This window comes from Myxine glutinosa, chromosome 1 (assembly GCF_964187855.1).
Source record: "Myxine glutinosa chromosome 1, kmMyxGlut1.1, whole genome shotgun sequence".
In the NCBI taxonomy this organism is placed as follows: domain Eukaryota; kingdom Metazoa; phylum Chordata; class Myxini; order Myxiniformes; family Myxinidae; genus Myxine; species Myxine glutinosa.
In genome coordinates this window covers 281,935,783-281,949,755 of record NC_136261.1, presented here as the reverse complement: position 1 = coordinate 281,949,755, position 13,973 = coordinate 281,935,783, and the positions used below count along the sequence as shown (strand labels likewise).

Below are 13,973 nucleotides of genomic sequence, written 5' to 3'. Positions count from 1 at the left end.
TGCATGTAGATTGATTTTTAGAGCGCCATTTAATATAGATGATATATCGTGCTCAAATATTTTTATCCAAATAAAACATAGGTAGACCAACAAGATAACTACCTCGTATAGGTACTTCCTTTACCATGAATGCTCTGTGACATCGGGACGCAAGACAATCATTGTTTTAGCACAGTTCCCGGCCGCTAGAAAAATCGGAAAATTTAACCCCTACATAAGAGCTTCCCTGTGTTTAGATTTCTTCTCTGATGGATACCTAACCAAATGATAATCCACAGTTGTTCAAAGGCTGGATAAGGGTAGGATAGTTATCCACCGAATAAGGGCTGGAAAAAGTGTGGTTAACGTTTTGATTGACAAATGGTACCCCACAATGCATTACACCATCTCGTCCACTTGCAAAACAGTCATGGCGGGTGAAGTCCATCGTACTAGAAAAAGGAAGGCTAATTTTACTCCAACCAAATGCGATAAGCTGTCGGGCGAGAAAAAAAATTATATAAGGCTCTTTAAGAGCAAAATTCTCAACACCCTAATGGATGATATGAAGAGAAAGCATGATTGACAATCACATCTGCCATCAACCGTGTCAGAGACAACTATCGCTCGGCAGAGCAAGTGAAAGAAATGGTTCACGCATTGTGTAATGTAACACGACAGACTTGAAAGACAACGATTGATTGTCCTACATTTATTAACACTCAGGATACAGGCCCATTCCATGTCGCACCATCCGCACTCTGACGTAAATCTCGGAAATGGAAAGAGACCTATTTGAACACGGGAACGTTTGCTTGTCCATACACGACACTGGATCAACGCGTTTGCACACCCATACATGACACACTAGATCAACACATTAAAGGAATTTCAACGTTTGCCCGACAGATGTCGAACAAAGCTGGATCTACTGCCATTTTGAATTGGACAAACCTACATACGCGTCACTAACCACGGATAAGGCGTTATCCTGGCCAGAGGAGGTAGGTTAAAGATAAAAGGAAAAAAATCACTAATTTATCCAGCAGATAAAGTTATCCAGGCTTTTGAGCAACGGAACCTATCCTGTGGATACATTTTACCTGCCAGATAGTTGACATCCCACACTCCCACAGGGTAGTGCTTATCCGGGCTGCTAGCAACCGGGCCTTGGAGGCAATGGCTGCTAAAAGCAAACTCAAAATGGAGATGATCGCAAGAAAGGTAAAAGACGACGAAGTCGACAAAGGGAGAAATAAAACCGCATGTTTTAAATAACCCAAAAATATTCTACCGTGCCGGAGGAGTGCGCAAGACCAGTGCGGGAGATGCATCGACTACCAAGAGGCAGAAATTGGAATTAAATTAACGGCTTTTGCCTGCTCGAACGGCTTTTCAGAGGAGGGAGGGCGGCCTCTGTTGGCAGGCATTACGGCGTCAATGAATCCACCATTCATTCACTACATACGGAAGGAGGAGAAGGCCATTCGTGAGAAACTTTCAGCGTGCACTGTATCGAGTACGAATGTGGTCACCCATGTCCGGAATGTCCACATGGAAAGGATGGAGAAGACTCTCAGAATATGGATCGAGGACAACACGCAAACGAGGGACTTCATGCTGAAAACTATGATGCTTTACCGTTCCCTAAAACTGCTCACAGAGGACGAGTTGGAGGCCATTCCAAAGGTTTCCCAGGAGGAGGAGGCAGACAGTGATGAGGAAGAGGTGCCGAGGTCCCTCACAGACCAGTTCCTGGGCGAGTTGCTGCAGGACATGTGGGAGATTGTCGACAGGGTGCAAGACGCTGACCCAGTCGGGGAGAGGTCGAAATGTTGGGCAATGTGTCAGGCAGCTCAAGTTCAAGAGGGCCTTGGATGATGTGCTACTCCCATACAAAGAGCTGCATCGAAATGTTGGGCAATGTGTCAGGCAGCTCTCCATTACCCATTTCTTCAGCCCTGCTCCCTCCACCTCAAAACCATCAACACCCTCTCCTGCCGCCCTCTCAGCGTCCTCGCCAGCATTCTCACTGTGTTTTGGCAAGCTCCAGTCGGGTTTCCTTATTTATTTGTGTCTTTCTGTCTTTTTTTTCTTTCTTTCTCTTTCTCTTTCTCTTTCTCTTTCTCTTTCTCTTTCTCTTTCTCTTTCTCTTTCTCTTTCTCTTTCTCTTTCTCTTTCTCTTTCTCTTTCTCTTTCTCTTTCTCTTTCTCTTTCTCTTTCTCTTTCTCTTTCTCTTTCTCTTTCTCTCTCTCTCTCTCTCTCTCTCTCTCTCTCTCTCTCTCTCTCTCTCTCTCTCTCTCTCTCTCTCTCTCTCTCTCTCTCTCTCTCAGCAGTGGACTCCTACCACAGAACCTCCTTTCATCGAGTTGGCGACGGATGGTGAGAGCTGAAACTGTCGCACCTTGTGTCTGAAGGTCACATTTAATCTGTTTGGCAGTTGATCGAGGTGCTTTCTCCACCATTCGAACAATCCTTCGCTGGAATCTTCGATCAAGTTTTCTCTTGCAGCTACATCCAGGGAGGTTGGCTACAGTACCATGGGGCTTAAACTTCCTGATAACATTGTGTACGGTGGACACAGGGACATCAAGGTCTCTGGAGATGGACTTGTAGCCTTGATATTGTCCATGCTTGGCTACAATCTTGTGTCTGACCTCCTCAGACAATTATCTAGGTTTTCTTTCTTTTCTCCATGCTCATTGCGGTACACACAGTGACACAAAACAGCAGAAGGACTCCTTTTCACAATTCAAACTTGTTGAATGAGTGATTTTTACATTGCAGACACCTGCAACTCACCATGGGTGAGTTCAATTCCAAAGTAAAGGATAATCACCTGCTTGAAATCTAATTAATTTTAACAACTTCTAAACGGTGTTAATAATATTGTCCAGGCAATTTTAGAATTTCTGTGTGGAATAAGCTAAGATTTCGTCGTTTTTTCAGCTTTTTTGTGTTTAGTTCCACTGCACATCAAAGAAATACATGATACCAAAATATTTTTTTCATTTCAACAATTTTCCGGAAGAAATGGTGCATTGTTTGAAAAAAGTGTAAGGGTGCCATTATTTTTGGCCACTACTGTATATACACAAAGAATTAAGTTAAGCACCCCCCCCGTTTTTTTACAACCTCGCACGTTACAAGTTTGTTGTCGTCAAAACAGTGTAATATACCCATGATATTGCTATATTTTCTGGAGAAGTGATATTATGGTCACATAAAAACATAACAATCATGCCGTTTTCAATATTTTATTCTGAATAATTTAAGGTGAAATTTTTTGGGAATTTTAGGCATATTTTCACCTCAATTTAAGTATGGAGCTATAGGTCCATCACGGACAGTGTGGATGACGTTTATGTTTTCTAACGTACAGTCATTGTTCTGAGAAGACCTCTAGCGATCTTTGCGTCAATAACGTGTGTAGGACCCACGTGATCGGATCACTGACTCAACCCTACGTCACAGATGCGTGCACTCATCTGCATTTCATCAATGGATAATTGCTAATGTCATACCAATCATTATTTGATCTCACATACCTTAGAATATATGCCAATGTATACATATACACAAAGAATATATATTAGGGGGTGCTTACCTTAATTCGTTGTGTAGGGGTGCTTAACTTAATTCTTTGTGTATATAATGAGAGAATGCACAAATTCCTTTTGACGACAAATTCCTTATATAATGAGAATGCACAAATTCCTTTTGACGACACAGTATAGGCGCCTTGTGTCGTCAAAAGGAATTTGTGCATTCTTTCATTCTCTTTCAACATGGCCACTTTTTTTTTTTTTTTCATTCTCTTTCAACATGGAAAGATTAAATGTGTTTCCCTGACCGCTGTCCATGGCAGGTCTGCAAATGGTCACAAAAAAAAAGTCAGCTCCAGGCTTTGGGGGAACCCCATCCCCCCTCCCTCCAAGGTATTGGTGCTGGTGAGTCATCACTCGCAATTCCGCTCCAGCCAATCGTAACCAGAGATAGTGGTGACTGAGTCAACCAATGGGTGTTCAGATTACCAATTACATCATGACTGATGAACCAATCGGTGTCGCTCTTACATAGACATGCTTATACATGCATGATCTTTCACCTTTTTGTTTTTTCTTTCTCTTGCTGTGAATTACCTTGAGTACAGCACGAAAAGCTTCGGTTATTCTTTTTATGTCGTGTTTGTTTTCTTGTATTTTAAAGTTCTGTAGTACCAAACATCTGTTCACCAATATAACAGTTTATATCTGGGTCAGGATTCAAACCCAGGGTAGTTTTACCGTGTTCCTCTCATTGTATTTAAGTATAATGTGTAGTCATTGTTTTCATTGTTTTCATATGTGGGATTTTGTCCCGTTTGTCTTGTGCACCAATGTATTAATAATTATTTCTGAAGATGCATGCACTTTTCGCCATCTTTGCTGCGTTGACCGATTCAGTCAATTGAAAACTCCTGGAGGGAAATGAATTTGGGGTACCGTAATCCTTTTGTTTGGTTAATTGGCATGTTTAGGTACATGCGAGAGCAGAGGTGGATCATGCTACTGCCCATGTGGGGTGTTGTCCAAATTTAGCCTTAAGCCAGCTGTCAATTCCTGGCAGGTAGTTCCCATCTTTCATCACTCCCAGCTTTGGGTGGGGACTGTATGCACACGCACACATTTGCAGAAGGGACAATTTATTTGGAGCAGGTAGATGTTGCCTAGGGTGTGTAGCATAGCTGTCCTGTGAAATCCTCCACAAGCCGTCAGAGACCACGTGCTCAAGTACCTTGTCATCCCTCTGTATTTCACATTTACATGTCTATCATTTCTCTGATTATTTTATTATTCGATATTCCTTCATGTAGGCATCCCAAATGACGCCAGTCCTTTAAGGTCACAGAGCTCCAGGCCACATCCAGATTGGCCGGTTTGATTGTCAGGGCATGGCCTAGACTAGAGGGATGTGAGCGATCAACCTGCTGGACCAATGAGATTAATGGTTTTGGACCAGCAACCACTTCACCAGTCAGGAAGTTGGAAGACATAGCTTATCGTACTGAGAGAGTGAGAGAGTGAGAGAGTGAGAGAGTGAGAGAGAGAGAGAGGGAGAGAGGGAGAGAGAGAGAGAGAGAGAGAGAGAGAGAGAGAGAGAGAGAGAGGGGTGGACTGGTGCGGGACGTGCTATGAGCAGGGAGAATTGGATGGGCAGTGTTGTTGGTTTTGATGAGGGCAATGAAAACATCCCAGTCACAAGGTGTTAATCTCGCCTGATAATTTCCACAACTGACAGCAGGACCTTACTCACTCACAGGCCCTCAATCCTTGAATGCCATGTCGCCTGAGGATTTCCCCAACTGACAGGACCTTACTCACTCACAGGCCCTCAATCCTTGAATGCTATCCAAGTGACTCATCAATGGGATCATCCCTGTTTTTTATCTCTCTCCCTCTGTCTTTATATCCTATAGGGCCTATAGGGATGTGAGCGATCGACCTGCTGGACCAAATGTGTGTGTCTGTGTATAAGGCACAGTTTTACGTTAAGAGAGTGACAAGCATACGTCTTCCCCACCGCCACAATCCCTTAGAGTCCTTTATTCATCAGGAAACTTGTTCGTTTTATGATTTAATTGTCTGGTTGTTGTATGGCAACATATTTAAGTTGAATAAAAGCATGAAACAAAATTGCACCAACTTATTAATTGTCATTTGAACATTCAGTTCTTACCAAATTTAGTTTCGGTATCCCGACTCAAAGGCCTACCACCGCTCATCCGCCCAGGCTGTTGGAATACGTATACACATGTCTGCCAGCGAATCATGCAATAACCACTTAAAGTGCAGAGGTGACATATAGCTCATCAGAAAGGCCTTGGATAAAATAAAATAAAAACCACCTTTAGAGGCCATTTTTCCCCGCAAGCGGGGGTTGGCCTTTTTCGGGGACCGTGGTTGTTGTTGTTTTTCGGTCCCCTTTTTGAAGCAATGTTTTACGGCCGGATGCCCTTCCTGCCACCAACCCTTTTTGTCGCCTTTTACGACAAGCAGGGAATTACCAGTGAACTGGTACTCAATTAGCCGACCTCGGAAGGATGACAGGCTGAGTCAACCCCCTGGCGTTAATTCAGCTATCGACCAGCTATCGACTAATTCAGTTATTCAGTTAACCCAGAAAGGCCTTGGATATGGGAGTGAAATGGGAATATGTCTGAGGTTAAACATTTCACAGGTTTCAGCTAGTTGGTTAGATTACACTACCGAAATCAACACGAGTGACCTTTTGAAAAATGCCAGACCGTAATTTATTTGGCCAAAAATATTCAACAAAGTCTCACACAGTACACAGCACCACATGCAAAAATAAATAATTAAACCTAGCAGCGTTCAGCAATGAAAAAGCTTCAACATGAAAAGAGGTGAACAGTCTGTAGAAATATATAATTATGTTGTTAGTATTGTACTGTGCTGTACTACATTCAGTTTAGAACTTTGATAGAGCACACTGACATTAGCCCAATGTTCTAACCTTTGCCAACGTCACTGCAGTTATCACACCACACGGTTACCATCTTTACAAAAGCGGGGTGTACCAATTGCATCCTATAAATAGCTACCTACATTTTCATAAATAGCAAGATGCAGATCCACAATTCTGACACATTTCACCCACGTCTCACTCAAAAAAGGAATTAAAAAATGAGATAATGCGAGAGCAGGGTAAGCTCTCCCCAACAGAGGCTCAACTTACTCAATAATCATCTACACGCACCTTTATCCACGCACCTTTCTTTCGCCAACGCACCTGGTTCACCCAAGTGAAATCAAATACGTACTGCAGGGCAAAAAAGAAAAGAAAAAAAAAGAATTGAGAGATTTACTGGGAAATGTAAAAGCAACACGAGCAAACAACCACACCCGGGCTGTTACGCAAGTTTGAGCGTAAAACACCCACAGGCAACATGCCTCAGCGATTACACTGTCAACATTATAGTCATACTGTTAAAAGATACATGTCTGCCCTGAACACGTCGTGCTTCCGTGTTTGAGAAAACTGTCATTCTGGCATCAGACCCGTACACTATTCAGCAATAGCCATACAAGCGGAGCTCATCATATTCCTCACAATAGCATCAAGTAGGAAGTTCAAAAAAACCATTTCACTGCAGAGCCCACTTGTAAAAAGAGCATTGTTTTGCTTAAATAAATAATAAGACAATGAAACTAGATCGGCACTCGGTAGAGAGCATACCTCCACCAGGTGAACAGTTTACGTTTTGTATCCAACAGTAGACCAGAAAATCATAATACAGAATCACATTTAATCAAAATCATGCGTCCACAACCTTTTGAGATATCCTGCGGATGACATCGACATCGATGGCAGATGTCATTTGAGATGTATCGTTTTTGGGGAAGAATCTCCCAATGGTGAAGAATCACTTTAAAAATTCTACTAGCCGGATCCGAATCCGGATCTTCACCAACATTGAATAGATTCGTCCTTGTCAGACACCTAACTGGTCCACCAAGTTTCGTCCAAATCCGTCCACAACTTTTTGAGATATCCTGCTATGTATCGTTTTTGGCCTTATATCCCAATGGTGAAGAATCACTGGCAAAAAAAAAAAAAATTCTCACATCCGAATCCATAATCAGATCATCAAAATCGAATCATTTCATCCTTGTCACATAGCCACATCTCTGCCAAATTTCTTCCGAATCCGTCCGCAACTTTTTGAGATATCTTGTTCACAAACGGACAAACAGACAGGGGTGAAAACATAACCTCCATCCACCTTTGTGACGGAGGTAATAATAAAACAGTGAAAAGAAACTATGTACGACAAAGACGACGAAGAATGGAAAGAAATGGGTGCAAACAACCTCTGCATCACAACAGTTATTCAAAACTGAAGGCCCTACACGAACGTGTGCAGCAGCTACCAGGTGAGCAACAACGGTCTCATGATAAATGCGTATTACCCTGCGCTCGCAAAGCGAAAAGCAGGGTTAAGTATTCGCGTACGTACATACGTGCGTACGTACGTGTCTGCATTTTAAAAATTCATTTTCTCGGCAACCGTTGGTCCAATTGACATGAAATTTTCACCATAGGAGGGCCTCCTCCTGTAGAATAGTTTAGTGAATATTAGGACGTCAGAGGTCACGTGCTATGGGCGCCATCTTGGAAAACCCCAAAAAACTTTGCACCTCCATATCTCAAAAACCACTGCACATAAATAATTGGGACAGGTCTCATTGCAAAGAACTCTCCATGCGGAATAACATGTGTGAACAAGCATTCTGAGTATTGCGCTGCAATACATGTCCCCTACCGGCAGTCTGTCGACCGGAAAACTGTTGGGGAAATTCCCAAAGTTCAAAGTGCCATAACTTTGTCAAAAATGATCGAAACGTCGTGAAGTTCGAACTTGATCTGTAACTTATCATGAGGAAACCATGTGCCAAGTTTGAAATCATTAGCATTAAGAGTTTAGAAAAAAAGTCCGGAAAACTGTTCTTTGCGTGACGGACGGACACTGACAGACGGAGGGACGAAGTGCAAACCTATAGTCCCCTCCGGTGTACACCGGTAGGGGACTAATAATGACGTCATAGGTGCCGCCGTTATGACGTCAAATTTTCGACAAGTAAAAAACTATCCGATCAGGATGAAATTTCTTGAGCATCTTCTCAGTATAAATTGATGCAGAAATAAAATTATAATGACGTTGTAGGTCACGTGGTTCGGACGCCATATTGTTTTGAGTGAAATGCCTGAATACCACTAAAATCCATTTTTTCTCCGAAACGACTGAACAGATCGAGGCCAATCTTTGCAGGCAGAATCGCATACCCAGGATGAACAAAAAAGTCAGCAAGCATGACGTCATGCATCACATGGTTTCAGAGTTATGACGTTTTAAGCAAACTTTTAAAACCAAGCTCCTCCCTCATTTTTGATCCTATCGAGGGGAAACTTCAGAGATGTGTTCAGCATATCGGTCTACTAAAATGACCTTTTGGAATTTGCGATAGGTCACGTGGTTTGGCAGAAATAAATAATTAAACGAAAATATTAAAACATTTATAACTCTTGAAGCGCTTCATTGACCGACATGAAACTGTATATTGTAGTAGAGGTCATGAAGTGCAACATGTGTGCAAAATTTCAAGATGATTGGTTGTACGGTCTGGAAGCTAGAAGTTGTTATTGCGTGAAGAAGAAGAGTCTTCTCGAGTGGGCAAGGAATTAATTATCACACTGCACATGACGAGCAGATGCATGATGCTAACCCCCACTCTAGCAGGGAAAATGGCCTTAAAATGCATGTTGTGTTGTTGTTGTACTGCACATGACGAGCAGGCAAAGTACAGAGTGACCTCACGGGGTCATTTTGACCTCAAATAAAATTCGGATTTCCGATTTGTCAATCGCTGAGGTATATTAACACACGACCAAAACAGATTTGGCGAAATTCCAACGATTTTTGACGAAAATACAACATTTGTGTGCATTTCAGTAAAGTAAAGTGTGTGCCGTGTCAGCATTTTAAAATTTTTAACGTGGCTCATTGAAAAGAACTCCATTTGGGGAAGAGGTGTTGTTAACGATGACGTCATTGGTGCCATAATTATGACATCATAATTCGACAGGGACAACACTTAGTCTGATCAGTTTGAAATTTATTGAGCATCATCTGTGCAACAATTATTTAGAGAATATAAATTTATGATGTCATCGTTCACGTGGTCTGGCAGCCATATTTGATTTAAAAAAAAGACGTTCAAAAATAGAAGAGTTGGCTCACACCAAGTTGACCGCAGGTTAAGTATTCTATGAATACCATCTTGTTGCAGACATGTAACAGCTTATTGCAAGATACTTAGCACTGGGAATATGAGGCCTGTACAGTCCTGGATGAAAAGCGCAGACCTGGGCCTTGCCTGCTGGTATGTTGTTCACAACGGTCAGGAGCAACTTGAGTTTTCGTAAAGCATGAAAATTCAAATCCCTTCAGATCGGTCAGTGCTAAGAAGATAATTTTACATGGATAGCAACCTATACTCCATGAAGGTGTTAAACAAACAGACCGTGGAGACACGCATCGTCCGCCACACGGTTTCCCAGATACAGATCTGCAAATGGAACGGGCAACATCCGAGTTAGACGGTTTAGTGTTCCGGGCACAAGGCTCATGAATACTTCAAACCGTGCCGATGTGGCCAGTGTCTACTAATGTCCTTGCAATTCATACAAATCCATTGCCATCTCTCAATGCTACAAGACTATGTGCAACACGTTGAGCAGGCAATCAGTTTCAAAACCCAAGAGGCATTTCATCGAAGTTTTAATGTCCCAGACAACATCATGAATCAATAAGAGATTTGTAAAACTGTTAGTTGTGCACACGATGCAATTTTCATGCAAATATGAGAGTGTAGAGAAGTAAGGTGCACAGCCATCTTAAACCGTGTGCAGCAGTCTTTCAAACTACTTGTACACAGGTTGTTGCAACTACAATGGGGAAGTTGCTATCCCCATGGTCACCATATCTAAGGTGCTATACCGGAAGGCAGGCTCATTAGTCATTACTGCCGAAGTAAGAATTACACTGGGTGGCATGAATTTTCCTTCCCAACAGGAGTCAGACCAGGAACTTGGAATTTGTTCAAGATTACTCGCTTACTCTATTGATTTTACAGGGTCCAAGGCTCATGGACGAGTTGCTGCACAAACCACAGACACACATGCAGCCAGATGCAAGGGGGGGGAGGGGGGGGGAGGGGGGGGGGGGAGGAGGCAAGGAAGCAGAAATATCCCCCAATCTCCACCCAACCACCCCCTACCCGACCACCACCCCGTTTGACCATCTGGATCTATCTAAATCAGTGGTTCCCAAACTTTTTTGAAAACAACCCAAAATTTCAAATTTTATTCGCCTCGCGACCCAAATGGTAGCCGTACCTACAATAAAAATTTTCAGAGAAAATGCTTTCAGCATGAACCCCCCCCCCCCCCCCCCCCTCAAGAACCAGGATTTTCAGATGAGTTTTTCCAAGTTTGGGTCGCGACCCTAGGTTTGGGAATCCCCCGCTCTAAATTCTAAGCATCAATCAAAGGGCACATGCCATTTTAAAGGTCTTTGGTATGACTCAAGCAGATCAGAATCAAATGACCTCCCAAAACTAGAACAGATGCCGTAACCACAATGCCACAGAGTATGGTAATACTTTTCTAAACTCCAGTGAATCTCTAACCACAATGCCACAGAGTATGGTAATACTTTTCTAAACTCCAGTGAATCTCTAACCACAATGCCACAGAGTATGGTAATACTTTTCTAAACTCCAGTGAATCTCTAACCACAATGCCACAGAGTATGGTAATACTTTTCTAAACTCTCGTGAATCTCTAACCACAATGCCAGAGTATGGTAATACTTTTCTAAACTCCAGTGAATCTCTAACCACAATGCCACAGAGTATGGTAATACTTTTCTAAACTCTCGTGAATCTCTAACCACAATGCCACAGAGTATGGTAATACTTTTCTAAACTCGAGTGAATCTCTAACCACAATGCCACCGAGTATGGTAATACTTTTCTAAACTCGAGTGAATCTCTAACCACAATGCCAGAGTATGGTAATACTTTTCTAAACTCGAGTGAATCTCTAACCACAATGCCACAGAGTATGGTAATACTTTTCTAAACTCTCGTGAATCTCTAACCACAATGCCACCGAGTATGGTAATACTTTTCTAAACTCGAGTGAATCTCTAACCACAACGCCACAGAGTATGGTAATACTTTTCTAAACTCGAGTGAATCTCTAACCACAATGCCACAGAGTATGGTAATACTTTTCTAAACTCGAGTGACTCTCTAACCACAATGCCACAGAGTATGGTAATACTTTTCTAAACTCGAGTGAATCTCTAACCCAATGCCACAGAGTATGGTAATACTTTTCTAAACTCGAGTGAATCTCTAACCACAATGCCACAGAGTATGGTAATACTTTTCTAAACTCGAGTGAATCTCTAACCCAATGCCACAGAGTATGGTAATACTTTTCTAAACTCGAGTGAATCTCTAACCACAATGCCACAGAGTATGGTAATACTTTTCTAAGCTCTAGTGACTCTCTAACCACAATGCCACAGAGTATGGTAATACTTTTCCAAACGCTAGTGAATCTCTAACCACAATGCCACAGAGTATGGTAATACTTTTCTAAACTCGAGTGAATCTCTAACCACAATGCCACAGAGTATGGTAATACTTTTCTAAACTCGAGTGAATCTCTAACCACAATGCCACAGAGTATGGTAATACTTTCCTAAACTCGAGTGAATCTCTAACCACAATGCCACAGAGTATGGTAATACTTTTCTAAACTCGAGTGAATCTCTAACCACAATGCCACCGAGTATGGTAATACTTTTCTAAACTCTAGTGAATCTCTAACCACAATGCCACAGAGTATGGTAATACTTTTCTAAACTCGAGTGAATCTCTAACCACAATGCCACCGAGTATGGTAATACTTTTCTAAACTCTAGCGAATCTCTAACCACAATTCCACCGAGTATGGTAATACTTTTCTAAACTCGAGTGAATCTCTAACCACAATGCCACCGAGTATGGTAATACTTTTCTAAACTCCAGTGAATCTCTAACCACAATGCCACAGAGTATGGTAATACTTTTCTAAACTCGAGTGAATCTCTAACCACAATGCCACAGAGTATGGTAATACTTTTCTAAACTCCAGTGACTCTCTAACCACAATGCCACCAAGTATGGTAATACTTTTCTAAACTCGAGTGAATCTCTCACCACAATTCCACAGAGTATGGTAATACTTTTCTAAACTCTCGTGAATCTCTAACCACAATGCCACAGAGTCTGGTTATACTTTTCTAAACTCTAGTGAATCTCTAACTACAATGCCACAGAGTATGGTAATACTTTTCTAAACTCTCGTGAATCTCTAACCACAATGCCACAGAGTATGGTAATACTTTTCTAAACTCTCGTGAATCTCTAACCACAATGCCACTGAGTATGGTAATACTTTTCTCAACTCGAGTGAATCTCTAACCACAATTCCACAGAGTATGGTAATACTTTTCTAAACTCTCGTGAATCTCTAACCACAATGCCACAGAGTATGGTAATACTTTTCTAAACTCTCGTGAATCTCTAACCACAATGCCACCGAGTATGGTAATACTTTTCTAAACTCTAGTGAATCTCTAACCACAATGCCAGAGTACTTCATGAAAGAAACCATGGAATATTTAACATTCCCCCAACTAATAAGAGCAAGCGGGACACCTAGCTTAACCTCTATCCGACGGACGGTGCAGTTTGTGATGAAACGATCCAAAAGCTTATAGTCACGTCGGGAATTGAACCCAGACTGGAGAACTCGACGGTCCGTGTGCTACCCATGCGCCGTCCCATCGGACTCATTACAATGTAGTCTTCTCTCCAGCAGCATTACCCAAAGCGTACACGTTCACATTCCGGGCTGCAGCACATTTTTCATGGCAATGCTTTCACCGTGGACATTTAAAAATTTAAAAAAGCTGCATTCTTTCAAAGAAACAGTAAAACGAACAAAAAGGTCCAAGCAGACCCTGGGCCGGCAGCAAATGCTATGCAACGCGACGTTTATGTAACTTGCGCTTTCCCATCAATCGGTCACGTTGTTATACAGCGACAATGGCTCGTCAATGAAGAGGCAAACAATAGGTGCAGTCACCTCGACAGGTGGTAAAATGCTTCCTTCGCCATGATGATCACGAACAGCCATCAGGAAGGTCACTTTATTACCTCTGCCAACAAAGGTGGATGGAAGTTATGCTTTCACCCCTGTCTGTCTTTCTGTCTGTCTGTCCGTTTGTTTGTGAACAACATATCTCAAAAAGTTGGGGACGCATTCGGACGAAATTTGGCAGAGAGGTAGCATGTGTGACAAGGATGAAATTT

General features: G+C 42.2%; 1 protein-coding gene across 3 annotated transcripts in view; it reads right to left on the bottom strand.

Moving 5' to 3' along the window:
• The window catches only part of LOC137438266 (signal-induced proliferation-associated 1-like protein 2), a 254,665-nt gene that overhangs the window by 237,205 nt on the left and 3,487 nt on the right, over positions 1-13,973 (bottom strand). Inside the window, exon 2 of one of the 3 annotated variants that reach the window (XM_068133386.2) lies at positions 6,739-6,801. The exons of 1 other annotated variant lie outside the window; for it this stretch is intronic. The gene's annotated coding sequence lies outside the window, so the exon portion shown is untranslated. The remainder of the gene's footprint in view (positions 1-6,738; positions 6,802-13,973) is intronic. One more of the 3 variants, XM_078766828.1, reaches the window with a different exon arrangement.